Raw genomic sequence first — 21575 nt, 5'->3', positions numbered from 1 at the left:
ATGATTTAGCTATTACCAGTCTCAACCAAGTGTCTACAAAACCATGAAGGTATTATTTGTTTCCTGGTTAAATAAGAAGTAAAAATAAAATGTTACATACCTGTTTTCAAAACACTAAACAAGGAAGAAAGATTTAAAAAAATTTAAAAAATGATCTATCTAACTTAGTAGCAGTTTTATTTGTATAATGAGATCATATATGACTTTAAAACTTTTTCTCTCTGTTTCATTATTGTTTAAGCTTTCTAGAATGAGAGTGTTTTAATACTATCTACTTAAAAAGGACCCTGAAATTCTCTTCAGAATGTCTACTTAATTCACCACTGTCCTTTTCAAGGGTAGTAACTCTCCTTTTATTCAGTTTTGGTTTAGGCTGGAATTTGAGAAGAAGCCTGGTTAACCTATTTATTACTCATTATCAGTCAATAACACTGTTTTAAATGTTGCCTTGACAGAGTACAGGCTTCAGATATTTAATTTATTATCATTTCCTCATGTAAAAGATACATTCACTACTCTGCTCCACATTTTGATTTACCTGGTTTTAAACTTGAGGCCCCAGTGTCATGATGATGTTCTTCTAAAGGCTCTTAGGAGGTTCTGGGCCTGTGGACCTGCTGGTGGGAAAGACTGTGTTTGGGGAGAGGGAAGGAGCAGAAAGTGGGGAGAGAGGAGAGGATTGGGAAAGTTAAATGCCTGTAATTTTTGCATAATTTTGTAAAATTGAGATCCAACTAATCCCCTGGCAGATATGTGTTTATGTGGGAAGCCTGAGGGCATAAGACCATTGACAACACTGATACAGGACCCTTGACCTTGTACACATAAGATTAAGAAAATACTGGCTTGGGAAGATGACTGCATAGGAAGTCACAGAGTAGAGTTTAAGACTTAACTTTGTCACTCATTTTATCTGTGATCTCCAGAAGCTACCTCGCTCCTAGGAAGGCCTCATTTTCTCATTTATAGAACAGAATTACAGCCATTTCTGAGGAACAAACTAAGGATAATTTATGAAGGCTAAAATACTTTACCATTTGTTAGCATTTGCTTTTACTATTAATAAAAAACCCCAAAAAGATAGTCTCTATCCTTAGTAATTTCCCAACCCAATAAAGCCAGCTAATGTACAAACAACTAAAATGCATGATGGAATGTAAGTGTCATAAGAAGGAAACACAGTGATGATGACTCAAAGGAAGTAAGGAGGGAAGGAAGGAAACAAGGAAACTTCATATCAGACTAGGCGGTGACTAACCATGGTGGAGGAGGTAACCCTTGAGATTGGCAGTGACGGTAGGACGTGGACATCCAGCAAAGGTAAGGAGAGTACCAGGTGGGAGGAATAGCACATGAAAGGGCATAATGATGACAAGTAAGGGGTCACTGGGATTATAGGGACTGTGACGTAAAGTGTGGCATGTGAAAGGCAAAAAGAATGGAGTCAGATTATGGTCTAATTAGTTTGGGGAGTTGGGACATTATTCCCTTTCCAGGAAGAGGTCAACATTTCTAACATGCAGGGCTAACCAGTCAGAGAGGTGGCTTTGTGTAGGATGGTCAGGGATGAAGAATGGGTAGAGGTGAGCAGACCTGGGAGGAACTAGCCTGAGTGAGAATAAGAGTGATGATTAAACAATAAAATGATGATGAATGTTTATTGAGTTCTTACTGTGATACAGACACACTATACGCACTGCCTCCTTTAATTCTTCATTGCAGGCACCATTATTTAACCTGTTGCTACAGTTGAAGAAACTGAAGCTCTAGAGGTTTAAATAACTTGCTTGAGATCAAGAGCTGGTATTCCAATTTAGACACACGTTACTTTGTTTTGTTCTGTTTTAATTAAGCTTTTTATTTTGAGATAATTGTAGATTCACATGCAAAAGTAACAAATAATACAGAGAGATCACATGTATCCTTTACCTAATTTTCCATGGTAACATCTCTTGTGCTTCACCTGCTCAGCACATCCACTGTCCTCTGAACCCCTGGAAATCACTGATCTTTTTCTCTGTCTCTTTTTTTGCCTTTTCTGAAATATCATGTAATGGAAAAAATAAAATATATAGCCCTTTCAGATCAAGACACATGTTCTTCAACATAGGAATATTTTGAATTACGACCTTGTCTTCATCTTCTGATTTTTCCAATTAATTTAATCTTCTGGGTTTGCCACTTTTTTCTAAATTGGAATGAAGTTTTCTGTTGTTTGTTTTGTAGGGAAAAAGATCTAATCCAAGAAGCCAGGATAGTGATCAATGAGCTGATACTGTTAGAAAGCCGCTTTCCTGCCTTCCATCAATTTACAAAGGCATTGCCTATCCCCAGGGCCAGTGCTTTGTTGTCTGACTTGTATCAGGCCCCAGGAGCTAACTTTGATGCTGAACAGCAATTATCACCCAAGAAGTTTTCTTACTTTGAAGTGTCTTCATTAATTAGTTCCTCTGAAACTTGTTTAGGAGTGAGGCAAATAATTTCTTTCAAGTTTAGTAACTACCCATCTCTGAGCACCCAATCAGTCTTAATAATGCCCAAGGCATCTTGTTAGCAAGATCAATAAAAATGTTGGGTCTTGCAGCTTTAGTCTCGCACTGGCATATTTTACTTTAGCTTTTTGCTCTAATTATTTCTCTGAAGAGTTAACTACTGGATGCTCAGGTTCCAAACTCATGTATAGGGTGTTTTTCATTTTTTTTGGAGTCACAGAAATGTTAGATGTGAAAGCTACCTTAGAGCTGCTCTGCTAAGAAGTAAAGAATTGATCTGCTCAGAGTCATGGGGTTAGCTGGAAGCTCAGTCTGGTTAAGAACCTGGTCCTTCTGATATTTAGAGCACTCATTCCTTGTAGGGCACATGGTACCTGCTCATAAAACAAGAGAGGAAAGAAAGAAGGAAGGAAAACTCAAATAGCTAATCACACTGAAAGGGATTATGAATGATTTTTTGATTAACTCATGACTATTCCCAAAGGAAGTTCTATTAAAAAAAAAGATATTCATGTCTTTGTGGAATTTTAGAAATTTATGATAGAGCATTTAAGAAGAATTTTTGAAAAGAAAGTCAGTGCTTCCTGGTCCTTTCTAATGAAGCCAATAAAGGGGAGAAAATAGTTTCGAGCACTCAGGGGAATAATGACATAATGACACTTGTTTTCTATTACCTCTACTTTGTTCTCTTTTCTACCCAAATTTTTAAAATTAATCTTTCCTCTGTAATATATTTGATTGATATAATATTCTTAATGGATATAGCTATGTAAATTTATTTTATTTTTTTAATATATATAATATATATGTCTTTCAAATTTAAAAAAAAATTCACAAAAAGAACGTCCCAGAAACAGAACAGGTATTGACTTATTAACAATGAAGTGCTATATAAAAAAGCCCCCTCCCCACTTAGTAAACAGGAATATAGTGTAAATAAATGTGAAAGGAGGTGAACACTTTAAAATTAAATACAAACCCTAAAGCTGAAGCCATATATGGCTTATTATCTCACAGCAATACTATTTTCATAATGATATATATGGCATTTATACTTATTGGTCAGATGCTTCTGACTTGAAAGTTAAAAAAATGCAGAAAATGTAGTTTAGCCAATGCAAGGCATGTGTAGACTTATATATACACACATACATACTATGCACACACATACACACACTAAGTAGAGCAAACATGTGACAGAGCAAACCTTAAACTAGCTTGGAGGGGGGTCCTGAAATGATGACATATGTCCAAATAGACATTACAGTGCTAAGGTTTAAGATAAAAATGAGAAGGTTGCAATAAAAACGCATGTATCATTATGCAAAAGAGAGATGGGGGACCCCGGCCTTACAGCATATGCACTAATCAACTCAAAATGGATTAAAGATGTAAATGTAAGACTTGAAACTGTAAAAACTAGAAGAAAATGTAGGGGAAAGATCCCTGACACTGGTGTTTGCAATGGTTTTTTGAATATGGCACCGAAGCCCAGAAAACAAAAGCTAAAATAAACAAAAGCTAAAATGAACTATAGCCAATTAAGATGCTTCTGCACAGCAAAGAAGACAATCAACATGATATAAAGACAGCATATGTGTTGGGAGAAAATATTTGCAAATCATAGATCTGATAAGGAGATAATATTCAAAATAGTTAAGGAACTCAAACATCTTAATAGTAAATAAATGAATAAATAAATAGATAAATAAACAACAATAACAACAAAAAACAAACAACCCGACTGAAAAATGGACAGAAGACTTGAATAGACATTTTTTTCCCAAAGAAGACATACAAATGACCAATAGGTGTATAAAACTATGCTCAGCATCACTGGTCATCAGGAAAACGCAAATTAAACCCACAGTGAGATATCACCCCAAACCTGTTGGGATGACTATTACCAAAATGACAAAAGATAAGTGTAGTCTAAGTGTGGGTAAAAGCAAACCCTGTGCACTTTTGATGGGAATGTAAATTGTTGCAGGCATTATGGAAGAGTATGGGGCTTCCTCTAAAAACAGAGCTACCATGTGATCCAGCAATCCCACTCCTCAGTACACAAAGAAAACAAAAGCAATGCCTTGAATAATCTAAATGTCCTTGATGGATAAATGGGTAAAGAAATCATAATTATATCTATATATCTATGCCTATATAATTTGCTTTAAAAATGAGGGAGATCTTGTGTTTTGCAATAGCATGGATGAATCTGGAGAATATTATCTTAAGTGAAATAAGCCAGACTTAGACAAATAATGTATGATCTCACTTACGTGTGAAATCTAAAAAGGTCAAATCCATAGGGGTAGAGGTTAGAACAGAGGTTACCGGGGGCAGAGATATGGGGAAATAGAGGGATCTTAGTCACAGGGCGCAAGGTTTCAGTTGTGTAAGGATGAATAAGTTCTAGAAATTGAATGTACGGCATGGTGGCTCTAGTTAATAGTTTCTGCATATTATACTGGAAATTTGTGAAGAGGTTGGATCTCAGGTGTTCTCACCACCCCAAAAATGATAATAATGTGAGGAAATAGATATGTTCATCAGCTGGACTGTAATAATTATCTCACTGTGTATATGTATACCACTCATCATGTTATACACCTTAACTATATACAGGTAAAAAAATTAAAGAAGAATGTGGAGGTTTAGTTTCTCCCTTTCACATCATAAAAATGTACGAGTAATTTGTTGTCTACATTCAGCAGTCACTATAATTTTTATTGTTAATGCATTTATATTAAAAATAATATACACACAGTAAATATTCCAATAAGTTATGCAAATGAGTACATGATAAGAAGTGATGGTTGCAGCCCAGACCTCCCACTTCCATGTATGACATGGGTCAGTATAAACAGTTCTGTGTTTCCTCTCAGAGGATTTGTATCCATTTACAGGAATATGTATGGATATATCTTTGCATACCCTGGCAGATGGGAAGATACTATACACACTGTGGCATTTTTTTTAACTTAAACAGTAACTCAGAGATGAATATGTTTCAGCATATTAACTAACTCACTCGCTCAGCATGAATTTATCACGTGCTCCCATGCTGGGTGCTGTGCAGGGGGCTGGGCCAGGCCAGGGGTATAACGCACTGGTGAGCAAAGGTAAATTTGGACCCAGCTTTCCTGGGGGTTGTGGTTTAGGGAAGAGGCAGGGAAACAGACAGCTTCAAATAAATTGTTCAGCATGATAAGGGCTATGAGGTTGGGGTTCTTGGTCGTGGACGCTTGGAAGGACTTGGATTCTGTGAGTATTTGGAGCGGCAGAGCCTGGCTGGTGGAAGGTGCCTCTTGTACAGATATTCTGCATGTGGCATTATTCTTACACAGCACAAGATGGCAAATGTTCTCCAAGGAAAGTGTCTTTCCTTGCTGGGATGAAGTCGGAATGTATTTTTTGACTGTGCACATGTGGACATAAATAATTATATAGAAAAGTAAAATCTGTAAACATATCATTTGTGCACAGTGTCACTAATTGTATTTAGTGCTCTCCTATCCTACCTGTAGTGATGAAAGACTTGAAGTCATGGTGCAGGAGCGATTTGTAGATTTTACAGAGACTTTAGGATACAGCACTTTGACCGAAATACTATCGTTTCTTCCTTTTCTTTCCAAGGTTCAGATACAAATCCTTGCATACTCCATCAAAAGGCAATGCTTTTGAAATTTACAAACAAAACATTTTATATATTTAAGATGTACAACATGATACTTTAATATGCATTGCAAAATGATTGTGACCATTAAGCTAATTAGCACATCCATCACTTCATGTAGTTACCATATTTTTGTGTAAGAGCACTTAGATGTTTTCAAGTGTACAACACAGTATTATTTACTACAGTTACCACATTGTAGGTTATACCCCCAGAACTTAGTCTTAAAACTGAAAGTTTGTACCCTTAGACCATTTCCCCATTTCTCCCACTGACCAGCCCCAGCAACTACCATCCTACTCTCTTCTAGGAGTTTGACTTTTTTGACTTAACACATAGGTGAGTTCCTGCAGTATTTTTCTTTCTGCCTCAGAATCTTTCTACTCAGCAACGTGTCCTCCATGTTTGTTTTCACAATTGTAAGGTTTCCGTCTCTTTGATGGCTGAATAATGACTTAGTCCATGATGTTCCACAATCACCTCTGCCCCCATGCTCTTGGATGAAGTCTGCACAACTGGACTCCTTTTTCCCTGAGGCTGAGTGCTGCCCAAGGAAGCTCCTTGGTTCTGAGTGTAAATTTACATTTATGCCCCCATGCTTGTGTCTCTCCTTATGGTCCATGAAATAACTTGAATTAAAATAGGCACACAGCTTAAGTTCACCCATATACAGAATGGTTTCAATTTTGTAGAAAATGGGGAACCAATAGGATAGATCTTAAGATACTAGAGTGAAAATATGGTATAATTTCTTGGAGAATCATCAGAGCAGCTGTGTGGAGGCAGGATGGAAAGCAGGAGGAACCAGTGGCCAGAAGTCTACTGATGGCACAGGAGTCTAAACATGAAATGGTGAAAGCCAGATGGGGCTGATGTTTTTGATATAATGCATTGCAGCAGGTTCAGCAAGGGTTACAGAAACTGAAAACTGTTAAATCCGAGATAAACCTCTGGGAGAAAATCAGACAAGACCTGCTGTCTTCATGTGAATAGTCTATCTGGTGTGTGTGAAGTGGGGTACTGGATCAGCCTGCCAGCAGCATCCCTCTTAGTTGGGGATGTGAAAGTAAATGTAGTTCCATTTTTAAATTTTTCATATTTTATTACAAACTGTTATTGCAATGATGAAAGCAATCTCCAAGGAAGATTTTGTTTTCCTTTTTTTGGAGTGTCTACAGACAGAGGGCCTAATTTAAATCCCCAGTTCTGTCTCCTGCCATCTGGGTGCCTCAGGTAAGTGATCTAATCTTCCTAAACCAGTCTCCTACCTGTACATGGAGATAGTGGTAGATATGGGATTCCAGGGAGGATAAATGAGATTAAGAATGATTATTATCATGCCTGCCTCAAGTTAGGGCTTTCTGGATTTAATTTGTGCGGGAGCCAATGAGGAGAATGAAAGACAGAATGTGCTAAGAATTTTAACAAAAGAGAGCAGGTTTTGAAACAAGTCTTCTCTCCAATAAACTTTAAGGGTTTTGAGGAAAAGGACTCATGTATTAAATGGACTCAATGTATTATAATTCATTCATTCATGAGTTAATTTTTGCATACTTCCAAGTCTGCATGTATGGTTTTCTTGTTAAGAAAAAATTTTTTTTTGTATCAGTGAGGGTCTTACCAGGAGACAGAAACCCCAGCAATTATATTGACAGAGAAAATTTAAGTGAAAAGTATTGCTATTTGAATGGCTGAAGCACTGAAAAGACCAAGAGGAAAACTTGAGTATGAAAGAAGTAGCAACTTTAGGAAGCAGTTACAGCATGTAGGGCTGGGGCAAAAAAAGGGGAAAAAGTTGAGATTATTAAAACTGAAAAAATTTGAAGAGCCTGAAAAGCTAAAACACCTACCTCAGAGAAATTGTAGCTCTTCACGGAAGTTCAGGGGCCCTCCCCTCCTCACCTACCACATGATCTTGAGTCCCATATAATTGAGGTGTGTGTCTTTGAGGTGCTGTAACAAGGTGTTGGAAAGACTGCAAGCTGGCATCAAATGCCACTGCAGGAACAACATTGCTATATTGGAGTGAAGAAGCATCTATAGGGTGACACTGATGGAACAGAAAGTGAAAGCAGAAAGGAGCAAGTCTGTTCCTCCTCTCCAGGCCTCCAGCCTCCCTCTGCCTTGCGGTTTGCAATGTCCCAGTCAAAGTATCCTGAAGCGCAGTATGCGAGTGGGCTTGAAGCTAAGAAGTAATATCTTACTAGTCAATCAGTGTTTATGATGTTTCAGCACAAATTAATCTCTCTTCCTTTGTAGAAACCTTGTCAGACCATTACACTATTTTATTTCCCTTATAAATCTGATGCTGACACTCTCACTTTCCTCTCACTGTACGTTTTACATAAATCTATAATTGCATCTCTCACACATTTCCTGTGCTTATTTCATGACGGGTTCTCAGAGCACAGATTAGGGAACTTGCTGCGGGGGATGGGGTGGCCTTGACACTTTCATGGAGTCCATACGCTCAGTATTTTCATCAGAACCCGTGATTTTACAGATACTGGCTGTATATTTTACATTGAAGTTAACTTAAAGAATACTATTTGGGTTTTGTTATAGTGTCAGAAAAGAGTATCACAATTGTCTGGAGACGATTTAAATATTCTCCTTTTTTCTAATTGCCTGTGTGTTTAAGGCTGAATTTTCTTCATATGCTTCAACCCAAACAATGTATCTTGACACAGTTGACCCTTGAACAGCAGGTGTTCAAACTGCATGGGTCCATTTCTATATGAATTGTTTTCAATAGTAAATACTACAGTCCAGTCTACTGTTTGAATCCACAACGTGAAACTGCAGATACAAAGGCGCCGTGTATATGGAGGGCTGACTATAAATTACATGTGGATTTTTGACTCCATGGAGGGTGGGTGTCCCTAACATCTGCGTTGTCCTAAGATAAACTGTACACTGAATTGAGAACATATATATGAATTCAGCTGTCTTGTTAAAGCCAGACATTTATAAATATAATATAATTATAATATAATATAATTAAAAATATAAAACTCTGCTCACCATATTTTTCTTGGTATGGGAATATAGTTATCTGTATTTATTAATCTACTTTCTGTTAACATGCAATGGGTATATTCTTTATTTTAAATGAATTAATAAAAACATTTCTTATTTTTATATCTGAAATGGTAAATATTGATTGATAAAACCTACATAAACAACATCTCTTTGGGGTCTTCAGTAATTTTTTTAAGAGTGTAGGGTGGCTTAGGTCAAAAGTTTTCAGAATCACAGTTTTAGCTGATGGTTGAATAGGTTGCACATTCTTAAACTACATCACCATTCCTGCCTCCCCAAGCTTTAGACTCCTTGCATCTCAGCTGTATTGTTGCTATTATTTCCTGGTTTATCCATCTTTATTCAACTTCCTTAGTCTGCCTTCCTGGCAAACTTCCCAGACCTTGCAGTGAAATTTCGCACGGTCCCACTGCAGCTCAGGTGTGTGCACGTGCCCTCCCAGGGCAGCCCTTGTGCTCTCCACCTGGGTCCTGCTTGGATAGAACTGTCTTTGGACCTAGAAGCAGAGAGAGATGTGGTGTGGTCTTTATCATTATCACTATCATAATCCTTATGGGCTGCGAATAATTCTTGAGCATCTCTAGTGTGCTGACTATTCTGTGGGTTATTCCCTTCTGCGAAATTCTCATTTTATCACAAATGCATGAATGAAACTCACAAAACCAAGGGACTTTACAGGTTAATTGGACCAATTATATTCATAATGAATGATCTGTCTCTACTTCATTCCAGAAAGGTAACTAAGCATTATAACTGGTCACTTGGCACCAGAGTAGCTCATGGAGATCTTTGCTTTTAGCAGCATATCCCAGCGGGATGATCAGATTTATATTTTCTCCCAGTATTGTTGCCTTTGGAAATAGGATTTTTGTGGTTCTTTTAGAAGGCACTTTTTATTCTAAGGTACTGTGCGAAAATCTGAACTTGAGTTGAAATTCAAATGAAGTAACTGTTTATGTTCATGAGGTAAGTGCTACATTAATAATTAACCTGGTGCAAAAGGTCAATAAATCACCACATGAACAAAAACAAACATCTTTTAGTATAACCGAACCATAACATAATTCTATTTCATGAAATACAATAAGGTTTTCTCTCTTGTGATTATATTTGATGGAGAAAGCTGAAATGTCTCCAAATGTATTTTGTTCCATTCTTATCCTCCTTTTCAGTGAAACAGACAATTAGATGTGTACTTGATAGATGTTTTCAGTCTCACAAACCCTCTGTAGTTACGTGTAGCTCTCTGCGTGGCCCACTGTTTCCCCTCCTGTTATCTTGCTGCAAACTTATTCGTCCTTAAGAGTTGGTCAGAGTGTGGAAATATTGGTATGGGTCAATATTTTCATGAGTTTGAAATATTTCTTTTTCTGTGCTAAGAAATGTGTGGGATAGGGCTCTTTAAGAGAAGGAGTACAATTTTATCTCCACTAATCTATATCTATTTATCTCTATTTGCATATATTTAAGTATCTGTATCTATTTCAATATATAATATATCTCTGTAGTTGTATTTCTGTCTATATAGGTCACTTTTTTAACACCTAAGATTTGCATAAAAATATAGCTATAGATAGATTTTATATATAGCTATGTCCTTGGGGTCATACTGTACTCTTACACTTAAGAAGTATCTGATTAAAGTATCGAACAGAATGACACAGACGGCAAGTTCTTCAAGCCTGGAGAGGCTTGAGAGATCACTGAGACATCAGCTCCTTTTGGATGACCATTCCTAGAAGCATCTACCTCTTAAAAAGTTCTCCTGATGAAGGGAGATGTTTTAGAGATGAAGAGGAGAGATCTTTTGTGGGGAGAAGATCTCTGAGTGTCTCTTGAATATAACAACGCATACAGCCATCTTTAAATCTGTGTATGAATGGCAAGTAAAGGTAGCTCATGAAACCTCTTTTTTTGTTGTCCACATATATAAGACTACCATTGAATATATTATATTATTCATTACATTTTAATCATTCTCTTTACAAGGATCCTTGGGAGAAATGATTTCAAAGTTGGTATCAAGAACAGCAACCTTTTGGTTGATTTGCTTGCCTTTTGAATGCTACTAATTGTGTACATGGGCTGCTCAAAAATTTTGAATCAGATCTGTGGTTTGCACAGAGCAGTGGGTAGGACCTGATGGTGTGCAGTAAGTTTTATCCTTGCCTATGTCTGGAGCTTGTTTTTCTTTTTCCATTTTTAAAATTTACGCTATTTGTCTGTGCCCTGTGTCTTGCATTAAGACATCTTCAACCATTTTTTATTTGTAAAAGCATTGATAGAGATGCCATACATGTAGACATTCACATGCATGTCTATTTCATGTTTTAATACCTGTAGAGGAAAATGAGAGATTAGGGAAGAAATGTCTTTTGCAGTTTACATTCCCAATTGTAGTTCTGCAAGTTAGCTCAGCATTTTCCCAGCTTGCACAAAAGCCATGCATTAAAGAAGGGGGAGATTCTGCATGAGACTACATGAAACTAGGGAGATGTAGCATCAATACAGTTGGAAATCCTTGGAAGGTAAAGTTATAGAACTGAATGATAGGTTACAGAGATGAAGAAATCATGAAGTTATAGAGAATGCAACATGTAGTTTTAACTTCCAGTTTTCAAAGTGCATAATCACATTGGTGATCTTATGTAAGTCTCACTGAACTAAGCAAGGTAGGTGAGGAAATAAAGTTTTAGAGGTTATAATTTTATTTAAAATTGACAGCAGCTGACTCAGATGAGAACCCGGGTCTATTGACTCCTGATCTTAAGCTGCCTTTTTAATGTGCTTCATTGAAAAATTTCTTAGCCCCTGACAGCCTTGAAAGTCTAAGGTTTTGAAATGTTACTTATTCCAGTCTTCTTTTGCTTATTACGAATCATTTCTATTTTGATAATTAATGTAGCATTGGCATTTATTTTAAAGCTAAAAGTTGTAGATTCCATCCATCAAACAGATAAGTTCCAAGAGAGCAATCCTTTATTTTTCTAGCTTACATTTAAGTCTATCACTTAAAAGGAATATTTTCTTTCTCCCCAAGCATAAGAGATTTTGAAAGCCTTGAATCTAATAGCAGAAATATTATATTCAAAACCCTAAAAATTTTAATTTACTCCTTTTTTGATTGTGCTGGGTGGCTGGACGGTCCCTGTGGCTTGTGACATAAACAAGCAGAGATGGTGCTTCCTCCATTGCAGGCAGCAGTCCAGTCTCCTGCTTCTAATTTTGAAGGAAAGAAGATGGTTAGAGGTTGAATTCCATACATCCTGTATTAACAAATTGCCATAAACTTGGTGGCTTAAAGCAACAAAATATTTATTCCCTCACAGTTCTGGAAGCCAGAACTCAATATCAGGGGCTAAAACCAAGGTGTTGGCAGGATCCCACTCTACCCAGAGGCTCTACAGGAGAACCCTTCTCTTCCCTTTCTGTGGGGGCTGGCATTCCTCATGGTTGTATCACTGAGTCTCCACGTCTGTGGTCAAACTGCTTCCTTCTCTGGCTTCTGAAGTCAGAACTCCCTCTCCCTCCTGCTTACAGGGACACTTACAGCTGTATTCAGGTCTCACCCTGATAATATTCTTATCTCAAAACTCTTATTTTTTAACTTAATAACTCTCTCAATTAAGTAACAGCCCTAGATTCCAGGAATTAGGAAAATATGGACTTGAAAAGATACATGCACCTCAGTGTTCACAGCAGCATTGTTTAGCCATGATGTGGAAACACCCTAAGTGCCCATCAACAGAAGAATCGATAAGGATGTATACACATGCTCGCGTGCAAGCACGCATGCACACACACACACAAAATGGACTACTACTCAACCATAAAAAAGAATGAAATTCTGCGATTTGTGGCAATGTAGATGGACCTAGAGAATATTATGCTTAGTGAACTAACTCAGACAGAGAGATACAAATACTGTATGAGATCACTTATATGTGGAATTTAAAAAATAATACAAGTGAATATATATGCAAAACAGAAATAGACTCACAGGTACAGGAAACAAGCTGGTGGTTACCAACAGGGAAAAGGAAGGAGGAGGGGCAAATTAGGGTTATGAGATTGAGACACAAATTACTACATATAAAATAGATTATCAACAAGGATATATTATACAGCACAGAGAATTATAGCAATTGTCTTGTCATATTTTTAATAGAGTATAAACTGTAAAAATACTGAATCACTATGTTGTACATCTTAAATTAATATAACTTTGTAAATCAATTGTACTTCAATTTAAAAAAAGAACTTGAATATCTTTATGGATCATATACAGCCTACCATATTCCCCTAAATCATTCAGTTGGCCAGTTTATTTTATTTTATTTTATTTTAAACCTCTGATTCTATCAGCAATTCAACCACATTTTGAACACAATTATCCATGGATTAATATTTTTGCTTCCTTTCAGCATACATTTGAGTGTCATACTGGTGGCTATGGTCTCAAATTCCTATAATATAAGAAACTCTATTATCAAGTTACACATTTTTTTGACTTTATGTATAGCTGTCTTCTTGACTTTGTGGAGAAAATATTGAATAAAATATAAGTGTTATCTTCAAGAAAATTATAGTAAATGTACTTCCATGGATATTCCAGAATATGGTTAGAATAATAAAAGTATGCTTCTCCATGTAATTCTCTAGTAAAGACAAAAGATTCAAGGATGTGAAGAGAAAACAAAGTCCCTTTTTTGTATCTTCCACACGGTTCCCAATCACCCTAAGTGCAAACAGAAGAGAAGATGAACAAGTCACCATCTCTCAAAAGGAGGACAATTAGATTAAAAATACATGTTTGACACATACTATGTTCTGTGCATAATGACTATATCTTTCAAGACACACGGTTCCCAATCACCCTAAGTGCAAACAGAAGAGAAGATGAACAAGTCACCATCTCTCAAAGGGAGGACAATTAGATTAAAAATACATGTTTGACACATACTATGTTCTGTGCATAATGACTATATCTTTCAAGACAGCATAGAATAATCCTCAGTTGTCTGACAAAAATGACACCCAGCTCAGTATAAACATGTCCTATAATGAACAATGTGTCTGCATCAGTTGAGTTCTTCAGTGATCTACAATGGCAGATGATGGGAAGCTGACATAGCTGTATCTTAAATCATGAAATGTTGACTAATCTTTTCACAGGAAGGAACCAAAGAGACCCAAAATCAGTGGATGAGAGAAACTTCACCACAGTGAAGGAGTTCATGCTTTTAGGGTTCAAGACAGATCTCTGGTTACAGAGAGCTCTCTTTGGCATCTTCCTCATCATTTACATCTTCAGTCTCTTAGGGAATATCACCCTGATTTCTCTGATCTGTGCTGATTCTCAGCTTCATACACTCATGTATTTATTCATTGGAAACTTTCATTTCTGGATCTCTGGTATGCTTCTGTCTATGCCCCCAAAATCCTGATAACCTGCATTTCTGATGACAAAAGTATCTCCTTTGCTGGTTGTGCAGCTCAGTTCTTCTCAGCTGGTCTCACCTACAGTGAGTGTTATCTGTTGGCCACCATGGCTTATGACCACTATGTGGCCATCTCCAACCCCTTGCTTTATTCCCAGGTTATGTCCCCATGGTTATGTGCCAGTCTCATTGTAGCTTCATACTTTTGTGGCTTTCTGAACTCAGCCATCATCACCAGTGAAACATTTGCCCTGAGCTTCAGTGGGGAAAACCTCATTGATGATTTTTTCTGTGAATTGCCTCCACTTGTCAAGTTGGCTTGTGATGTGGAAGAGAGTTACCAGGTGGTGCTCTATTTTATACTTGCCTCCAATGTCATCACTCCCTCTGTGCTTATCCTGGCCTGCTATCTCTTCATCATTGTTGCCATCCTGAAGATCTGCCCCACCCAAGGCCACCTCAAGGCCTTCTCCACCTGTGACTCTCACTTGACAACTGTCACCTTGTACTATGGTTCCATTCTCTTCATTCACTCCCGGCCAAGTACTAGCTACGCCCTGGAAAGGGATAAAGTGGTGTCGGTGTTCTACATGGTGGTGATTCCCATGTTGAATCCCTTGATCTGCAGCTTAAGAATAAAGATGTTAAAGATGCCCTGAGGAAAATGATAGATAGAGCTGAGTTTCTCAAAGGCTTTGGTAAACAAAGGATGTATTATTATTATTATTGTTGTTGTTGTTGTTGTTGTTGTTATTATTATTATTATTATTTTTTTAGAATAGTCTTTATGTCATTGATAAGAGCCTGTGGTCTCAGAAATAAATAAAATAAACAACTGCTGGAAAACTGCTATGCATGCTAGATGGGAACAGTCTGTAGTACTACTGGGATTCTGGGAAAGTTGAAAGTGTTTTTTTTTTTTTCCAGTTTTTAATATTACTTGACAGTTTGTAAGCTTCTTGTAAGTATAATATTTCAATCTCTAATATGGAATACTGATTCTAGTTATGGACTCACTGTCATGTTTAGGTGGATGAAATGGCTTGCTTCTAGTCAAGCAACTCATGTGTGAGAAGACAAGAAGCAAACCCAGGGCTTCTGGCTCCAGAAGCACATAGTTATTTGTTAGGAGGGAGAGGTACATATGAGGTCATAAGTGAACTACCTACTGTAAAATGCCCTGCAAAATACATTTATATTTCTTTTCTTATCTTCCCATTTTTGCTTGCTATGATACAAAGATTTCCTTGACAATGTATGTAGGAAGGAACAAACATCTTTATTTAGAGTCACTGAAGGATTCCAATAAAAGAATATTTTCACCAAGAATTAAAAGAACCAAGGACAAAAGAACTACTGCATGAAGCAGACAGAAATGGACATATAGATAGAGATAGATGAGCAGAGAGACAGACTTCAAAAAGCTTTACATCGAAGAGAGAATTCAGAGTGAAACTCTGAGCTAAACCAATCATTGACACAAGGTCATATTAATGTTCGGATTTCTTTGTTCGGTTTATGTATGACTTAATGAAAAATTAAAGGATGCTTTATTTTGATGGATCACATTTCCTAATCAAGTAGTCATTATACATACAGATCATGGAGTTTAGCAACATAAACAGGCCCTGATGCTGATAAGCTGTACATCATTTTGCTAAGGTTGCCATAACAAAACACCACAGGCTGGTGTCGTAAACAAAGGAACTATACTCCTCACAGTTCCAGAGGCTAAAAGGCCAGGATGAGGGGCCATCAGGGCCGATCTGTTTTGATGCCTCTCCCCACTCCACACACATGGTCAGCTTCTGGCTTCATCCTCACAGGGTCTGTTTTCTGTACACAAGCATCCCTGGTATTTCTCTGTGTGTCCAAGTTTCTGATCTTTGTTTTTGTAAAGACACAACTCAGATGGGACTAGGGCTCATGCTAACCACCTCATTTTAAGCCAGTTACCTTTGTAAAGGCTCTGTCCCCAGATGCAGCCACCTCCCAGGCCACTGGAGGGTAGGGCTTTGACATGAGGATTTTGGAGGGTTACAACGGAGGCTGTAGCACCAAGGGTTGATAGGGGTTTCCTGAGACAGGGCAGCATGGCCTGGACAGACAGAGGTGCATATGGCAGGGAAAACCTTATATCTCCCCAGATAATTCCTAGAAAAGCCTAATTGGCACAATTTGGAGTTTCTATTATCAGATACATGTGACTACATATATGATTACACTGTGACTTACATCCATGTTGCGAGTCCACTTCTAATGAAATGCTCCTCAATTCATCATATCCTAATTACTATATTACTCCCATAATCCAAATGAACTTTAATTGTGTTTCTGGAGACTGAGGTGTCTGGTTCTGGGCTATTCTGTGGGAGGGGTCCCCAAGGGCTGCTGAGGAAATACATATATTGGGTCCAACAGAACAGGCCAAGACATCAGAGGAGGGGGTAGAGGGTGTCACTTCCTGGGGTGTCCTTCCTGACCAAGGTAAGCAGCTGGGCTCAGGGGCAGCTAAGTGGTTTGGCTTCTCTGTGATCTGAGTTGTGACCTCAGACAGAATCTGACCTGGCTCCCAAAGGATTGTTATTATGCCAAACACACACACACACACACACACACAAACACACACACACACACACACACACAGAGTCTTCTAAAGAGAATTCCATTAATGATATATATAACCCTCACCTAGAATTCAAATTCAGTCCTGTAGTTAACCCTAGGACATCATATACTTCCTTACACAGTGGAGAAAACAAGAGGACAAAAATGGTGACATGCTTTTTGACTAGTGGTTCTGGTCCTGTGAGCTGTCCAAGCTGCTAGTGTGTCATATATTTACTTCTTGGTGCTGATTTTCTGGTACTAGAAGGACACACTCTCCCCTAGGATTTTTAGTGCTCCAGTGGAAGGAGCAAGGAACAGCGTTCCTGCAGGGGACACACGACTTGAGACGTCATTCTATATGGCATGCTTTAGCATGACTGGCTCTGACATCTTCTTTGTCATTTATTTTATTCCCTTTTTAATTCCAATTCATTTAAAATTCAGGAATTATTTTAGCCCATCTTCCTGTCTTAGTGGTTATGAGTCCCCTCTGTTATATACTCTCCCTTCTTATTTAGTGTGTTGGCAATGTCATACACTGACCCGGGGCATCCACTTGAAGGAAGGTTTGTCCTGAGCAGTTGGAGCTAGGATAGAAGTAGATGATACTTCGAGGAAAACCTGCCTCAAATGATAAAAGTAATTAACCATTAATTAACTTTAGAAATATTAATTAAGTGCCAATTGGATGTTAGGAACAGTTTTATACTTTGGGATTCAGCAGTCAACAAAGCAAAGAAATCTTTTTGGTCTGTGATTAATGCATTCTAGTGGGGAAAAATATACAACTTAATAAATAAGAGTTAGAAGATGACTGTAAGTCTTGGGGAAAACAGAGCAGGGTCTGAGCAGAATAATAAGGATGAGGATGGTTGGTCAGAAGAGGATATGGAATTTAAAATAGAGTGATAAGAATGGGCAGAAATGTCAGAAAATGACATTTGATTGGGACTTACGAGAGCTGAGAGTGTGAGCCTGGCAAATATCTGGGAAGAGTGTCTCAAGGGAAAAGACAGTTCAGATATCTTTGATGCTGGGGCAGGGCTGCTGTTTTTGAGATATAGGAAGTCAGCAAGGCTGGAAGAGAATGAAGGATGGGGGAGACTTAGGAGATAAGAACGTGTAGGTAATAGAGGGTTTACTCATAGAGGATCTTGAGGCCACTCTATGGAATTTGACTTTAACTTAGAATAAGTTGATAGATTTGTAGGATTGTTTAAAGAGCAGGAGTGAAATGACTTACTTTTTGTTTGTGTGTTTGTAAAGGACCTCATGGACTACTATACTGAAAATAGACTACAGAAGAATGAGTGTACAGATCAGCTAGAAGGATTTTGCAATGTTCTTGGCAAAAATGGTGGTAGTTTGGACCATGGTTGTATCAGTGGAGATGATGAAAAGTGCTAAGCTTCAGGATATGTTCTGAAGGTAAGGGCACTGGGGTTTTTGGGGAGTTTGAAGAGAAGGTGGGAGAAAAAGAGAGTTGATTGATTCCCAATTAGTGTCTTGAGAAAGAAGAGTAAAATTTCTTACTTAATATGAGGAATGAGCAGATAGATCAGTTTGGGGGACTGAAGATTAGCAGTTCAGATGTAAATGTGTCAAGTTAGAAGTATTTATTACTTATCTCTTATAGTTATAGAATGTAACTTGGTCATATTATAGTGGTAGAAATTTTAATTGCAATGCATAACCACAGAAATTATGGATAGATTTTTGGGGATTTGTTGAACCATCTACAATTTTGTGTGCTTAAGCCTATGTGCAGTTTTGGATGTTGGGGAGAAGATGTATTGCTTTTGTGAGGTTTTCAAAGAGATCCAGCAGTAGAAGAGTTTCAGGGCAATTAATGATTTTCCTGGTAAAGAGGTTAAGGTATGTACACAGCTCACATGATTGATTTTTATGGAAACAAGGATGACAATGCAAATCGTGGTGTTAAAATAAGATACACTCCCTTTCTCACTTCAACCAAGATGTCTGATGTCTCCAAAGATACGTGCATGTATGAGGGTCATTAATCTCTTCCGCACACTGTATTGTTGTAGGTGAGGTTATCTATTCTTATATTTATGATAGATTCTCTAAGAGGCTTTAACAAACTGAAATCATAGAAGGTGGGTGCTGGAAAGGGATCAATCACTTTGGCATGTGGGTGAGACTGTGTTACAGGGAAGACAGGTGGCACTCTTAAAAGCATACAGGTTTGTAGATGCTAATCCATATTTCTAATAGATAAGCAATAAGGATTTATTGTATAGCACAGGAAATTATCTTGTAACAACCTACAATGGAATCTAATCAGAAAAAATAACTGAATCTCTATGCTGTACACCTGAAACTAACCAATACTGTAAAGCAACTACATTTCAATAAAAAAAAAAGGAAAGAAAACACACAGGTGATTGGCTCTGTCCCTATCACAAGACTCATCAGTCCAAGGCAGATCAAATTCTCACTTCCAAACCTGTCAATTCCTTGTGAAATGCATGTGAGTAGGTGGTCAAAAAAAAAAAAAAACTTTCAGGATTGCAGAAAGATTATGAAGGACACTGCTACTCTGGCTTACACTGTCTCTTGGTGGATACTTGGCCTTTTTTTTGTTTTGTTTTTTCTTGAGCTCAGATTTTAAAAGTAAATCAGATGTAATTCATTTTTCTCAGGATAAAAATAGCTACCATAAGTTAGGTATACTTTCTGGTGACACACAAGGCCAAGCATGTTACATCCATAGCTCTGATAGTTCTCTTACCTTTTTTAAAGGTGAAGAAATGTGGGTTGGGGGCTATTAAGGACTTTCTCAAGGTGACAGAGCTACCAAGGAACAGAATCAGGATTTGAACTCGGGTGCCCTTTCAATTGTGCAGCCATGCGAGGCTGCGTATCCCAGCCCCGTCAGCCCTGCAAGGCTGCCTAGAGCAGCCCCGTCTGCTCTCAGCTGGGCTTGCTGCTATGACTGTGTTTAGCCATAAGGTCAGTGAGGGCTGGATTATGAAGAATGGAATGGCCCCACTCCCACATCACAGGTCCAGCTTGCTGTCTGCTGGGTCCCAAAAAGGATGCAGACACAAGTGTCATTATTCAGCAAGTGAACCGAGGCTTACTTACATCGTGGTAGCAGAATTCCAAAAGTGAGAAGAGAAGCTTGCAGTGTCTCTTGAGATTGAGGCCTGGCATCTGCATGGTGCTGCCTATGTTGTAAACTGGTGGCCAAAACAAGTCACAAGGCCATCCCAGATTGAAAGGTAGCATAACAGAATCTACCCCTGATATCATGAAATCAGTGAAGAATTGCGGTCACTTAAGAAGTATGTATCATGTAGATCATTGGTTTGTGGTTAATTTATCGCTTCTTCTTTTCCATATTAGAGGTTTGGTACCAAATATAATATGATTAATTTGTGATACAATTATGTTTCACAAAGAAGTCAGAATGGTGACTACGATTCAGGCTTTTAATAGAATGTTCTAAGGCATATAAATTTTATTTACCCACTCTTTTCAAGATTTTGTAGTTTCTTGTAGTTTTCTTACCAAAATACACAGGGGATGCTTTAATTATCAACCAATCCTTTGAAGGGATTTTGTCTTTAATATTTTTCTAGTATAAGGTTAAATTACTGTATAAATACACATTCCTGGTTAGAAGAGAAATTGAGATTGAGAATCGTTGAGTCTTGTTTATCAGGATAAGTTCCCAGTTTACATAATCCCTAGTAATTCAATGAGTTTGAGTACATCTGTCCTACCTTTGTCAGAAACTGGCCTCAACAGGTCATGGAGATGAAGGATTTCAGAGAAGTTCTGTATGTAAAAGGGATTTTTCTTCTCTTTTATTTTTTTCTTAATTTAGCTATTTTTTTAATTTAAAAAAATTTAGTGGAAGTATAGTCAATTTACAATGTTGTGTCAATCTCTGGTGTACAACATAATGTTTCAATCATACATATACATACATATATTCATTTTCATATTCTTTTTCATTTTAGGTTACTACAAGATATTGAATATAGTGCCCAGTTCTATACAGTAGAAATTTGTTGTTTATCTATTTTATATATAGTATTCATATATAGTAGTTAATATCTACAAATCCCAAACTTCCAATTTATCCCTCCCCACCCCATCCCCCCAGTAACCATAAGTTTGTTTATTATATCTGTGAGTCTGTTTCTGTTTAGTAAATAAATTCATTTGTGTCTTTTTTTTTTTAAGATTCCACATATAAGTGATATCACATGGTATTTTTCTTTCTCTTTCTGGCTTACTTCACTTAGAATGATTATCTCCAGGTCCATCCATGTTGCTGCAAAT

General features: G+C 37.6%; 1 pseudogene; it reads left to right on the top strand.

Moving 5' to 3' along the window:
• Positions 1-1259: 1259 nt before the first annotated feature.
• LOC102532347 (olfactory receptor 9G19-like) lies at positions 1260-20396 on the top strand (annotated as a pseudogene).
• Positions 20397-21575: the final 1179 nt, after the last annotated feature.

This window comes from Vicugna pacos, unplaced genomic scaffold (genome assembly GCF_048564905.1).
Source record: "Vicugna pacos unplaced genomic scaffold, VicPac4 scaffold_19, whole genome shotgun sequence".
Classification (NCBI taxonomy): domain Eukaryota; kingdom Metazoa; phylum Chordata; class Mammalia; order Artiodactyla; family Camelidae; genus Vicugna; species Vicugna pacos.
This window is presented reverse-complemented; position numbering and strand designations above follow the sequence as displayed.